The sequence below is a fragment of the Coptis chinensis genome, chromosome 5 (genome assembly GCF_015680905.1).
Source record: "Coptis chinensis isolate HL-2020 chromosome 5, ASM1568090v1, whole genome shotgun sequence".
In the NCBI taxonomy this organism is placed as follows: Eukaryota; Viridiplantae; Streptophyta; class Magnoliopsida; order Ranunculales; family Ranunculaceae; genus Coptis; species Coptis chinensis.
This window is the reverse complement of record NC_141460.1, coordinates 12878569-12882348: the sequence shown is the minus strand read 5'-3', so window position 1 is coordinate 12882348 and position 3780 is coordinate 12878569. Positions and strand designations below refer to the sequence as shown.

General features: G+C 35.7%; 1 long non-coding RNA gene across 1 annotated transcript; it reads left to right on the top strand.

The window, feature by feature from the left end:
- Nucleotides 1-1308: 1308 nt before the first annotated feature.
- LOC147496739 (uncharacterized) lies at nucleotides 1309-3509 on the top strand. The gene is made up of 3 exons (XR_015194274.1): nucleotides 1309-1401; nucleotides 2198-2287; nucleotides 3158-3509. It is a non-coding gene; the product is annotated as an uncharacterized LOC147496739 (long non-coding RNA).
- The last annotated feature ends 271 nt before the right edge of the window (nucleotides 3510-3780 follow it).

The window sequence follows — 3780 nt, the reverse complement described above, 5'->3', positions numbered from 1 at the left end:
TATTCTATACTTCCATCCCCTGGTGTAGGCAATGGAACTAATAACTAAAAACATAAATAACTAACCTGATTGAAGAACACCATGAACCAAAAGAATCATTAAACCTTAAGTACTGGCTTCATCTCCTCCCTTGAAGGAGAAGATTAGCCTTCCATAAAGAAGGAAGAACACGAAGAATGAGAAGAAGAAGAGTCAAAAAACATAAGACTAGAAAGACTAATTTATTAAGACTCAGCTAGTTAAAACCGATCTTTTATTATTAATCTCTCTCTCTTTCAAGTTAGGAGACAAGAATATAAGTGAATTGGCAAATTACATGAGGCACTTAGGTCCTCTATTTATAGAGGTTACAATGAGCTCTAAAAGCATTTCAAACCGTCATTTGTTTCCTAATACAAATAGACTTCTTTCAGAGTCCAACTTCGTCTCCAAAACTGAGAAGAAATTGGCTACAGTATCGATCCATGCATCTGGACGCACTATTCATGTGTCTCAAACGCGATCAATGCGTCTGGACGCTCGATCCATGCGTCCCAGACGCATTAGCCGATTTTGTCTCTTCTACTCTATCCTTCTATCCTCTTTTGCGGGCTTTGGTCCAAGCAACGAATCCTTTGGCCTTGGGCTTTCAAATAGGCTTTAAAATAGGTCCAAGTCGCATCTTTAATAGCTCTAATTCCTTGGCCTTATCCATGATTGTCCATGGGCCTCCCATGTGATCCTTGATGCTCCGAATTGCTCCGTTTTACCCCTTTTTCTCTAATATTCTACAAAACTCTCTTTTTCACCTGTAGAATCTTAAAACACAACTTATAAATACTATTAGTCCACTAAGATGGCTAAACAATAGGCATAATCGATGGTTAAATAGCACTTTTTGAGTACTTATCAGTTATGGCCTGCATCTCATCCGTTATTCTCTCCCAAGAACCATCATAGTGTAGAAATTAAATCGGAAATTAAGTACATCAATGTTACCATGTCTAAGAGACGATAATCTCGAGGATGAGCAAACCATCCAGTATATGTACATCCACTACACCATAACAGTGTTTTTGTGACAGGGGTTTTTTTGGTTTTGTGACGCCAAAGTGGCGTTAGAAAGGAAGTGACAGCATGTAGGCATCAGTTTGTGGTTTTAGCGTCACTATAATTCATAAATGTATTTTAGTTTATTTTAAAAATGCATAGAAAAATAGTGACGACAAATAGGGGTTAGAGTTATTTTTATACACCGTCACAACTAAAACACGTGTTAGGCATGTGATATAAGATGCGGGCGTCAAATTCATCTCTCTTTCTTGACCTCATCTCTCTTTCTTCTAAACAGTATCGTCTTTTCTATCGGCCTCAATCTCAAAACCCTAACGCAAAATCAGACTCACTTCACTCGCTAGCTAGGTAAGGTCTCGAACTTAGTATTACATAATTTTACACGTTTGATTATTTGTTGGCTTTTTATAATTTTAGGTTTGAGTTATTTGTACTTTTGAGCATCTTCAATTGTTCAGTTGTACTTTTGAGTTTTGATCTTTGGGTAAAATATCGTGCCAATTCCTCAAACTTTGGCAGAATCTTTGCGATATATCTCATTTCATTATCTTGTAGAAGCTTCACACCCACCCAAATCTCTTTCCTCTTCTTCTCTCTCTCAACTCTCCTTACGCTACAATGGAAGACAAACCAAACTTAGAAGAACATGAAACAAAACGACCCCAAACCTTATCTTCAAGTAAGCGGTGAGAAAAGAAGTAATGATCCTAACTCTCCGGAGTTTGAGTTTTGGATGGTTAGAAACCCTTCTTGTCCACAGCCCCATCTTCTTTCTGTGATGAGTTGATAGCAGATGGTGTGCTTCTACCTCTACACCTCATTTCCCAAGACCCCAAACCCAACTCAGTTCCATTAGAGCTAGAACAAGAAACCGAGTTTAACCGAAAGTCGACCATGGCCATAAGTTGAGTCATCATCAACTTCTAAACGTTGGAGAGATATATTCAAAATCAGTGAGAAGAAAAATGAATATAAAGAAGGAAACAACAAAGAGAAAGAGAAGAAGAAAGAAAGAAAGAGTAATGGGAATAATAATAATAGTAATATGAGTTCTTAATAGTAATAATAGTAATAATAGAATGATATTTTTGCTTTTAATGGTTTGAGTTATTTGTAATATAGTTGGGTTTATGTTTTGAAATAGATAAATTGGCAAAAGGATTACTGGAGAAGGTTATTGAAGTCTATCTCTGGAAGTCTCTCTCTTAGACAGATAACTTTCGGCTTTTGGAGGGTATGTTCTTAATGTTTGCTCTTTTGTTTATTTGTTTTTTTTTTTTTTTTTGTTTACGAAATTTTTATGTTTGACAGAATCTCTATATCAAGTTAGGCAATGTTTTTGCGTAAAATCCTAGCTTGAAATATTTGAAATTGTAAAGTTATGTTTTTGCGTAAAAATCCTAGCTTTAAGGATTTGAAGTTATAAAGTTATGTTTTTTTTTTCTTGATTGTTTGAAGCTAGCCATTCATAATTCATAATTTGTGCCTGAATTGTTTAATATTTATATCTATTTAGGACATTGGGGCTTTGTTTGGCTTTTGTTAATTGTTTTTTTTTTTCTGTGTGACTCATAGTGGTGGACTGGTGGTGCTAGTCCTATAATCTTGAGCACCCTCTATTTGAAATACTAAAATATGTGTTTGTTCTAAAAATGTTCAAGTATAATGAATCCCAAGTTTTAGTGTTCCAACATTTTGTATCCATTTTCAGTCATGGTAGCTTGAATTCAAACATTCGGCTTCCTAACTTAGGTTGGTCTAAGTTCGATCTAAATGTTTTACTGGGTCTTAAATTTTCTTCTTGTGATTATAGTGTTATTTTACTTTGTGAATGCTTTGGCGTTTGACATAGTTTGATTATGAATGTGCTTTGAACTTTGAAGTCATTGTCTCCCCGATTTCTATTAGTAGAATAGTGATTTATGTTGGTAGAATAGTAGCTCGATCAAAAATTGTCAAGTCTCTATTGAAAATCTTTCAAGACCCGACAAAGTAATTGAGCTTGGTAGTAATAGTGTTAAGTCATCTATGATTGCTTCAAATTAACTAACTCGAGAGTTATCTTTCTTTTTTCTTTCTTATCTTTGTATCTACATAATGGTAGAATGTCACGGCCGATTCAGAAAGAGTGGATTCATGAACCAAACCGAGTGAGCACCGTCTATAGGGAAGGGGTAGCTAGTTTTATTGATTTGGCACAAAAAAAATATGAAGGGTTGACAACATGTCCTTGTCCTTGTGTAACATGTCGGAATGGGAAAAGATTGGTGTTTGACGAAGTCCGAAGGCATATAATTCAAAATGGTTTTGATCTAAAGTATACTATATGGTCCTTACATGGTGAAAAACAATTGAAGTATCCTGTGATAGACATAGTTGAAGATGAAAACATTGAAGATAGAGGGCTTGGGTTAGAGAATCTTGTTGATGCTTGTTATGGCGTGCATGAAGGTGTAAGGGGTGATGTGTATGGAGGGGCTACTGATCAAATTTCTGATTTTGAACAACCTTTTGTTCCCGAACCAGATTTGGGTAAAAAGTATGTTGAATACAAAAGTAAAGCCGAAGAAAAATTATACCCTTCATGTGAGGGTCATGTGACAACTCTATCTGCAGTTGTAGAGCTTCATGACTTGAAGAAACAGTATGGTTGGTCCGGAAATAGTGTGAGCGCACTCTTGTCTATGCTAAGAACTTGGTTGCCAAAAAGAAAATACTTTACGAAAA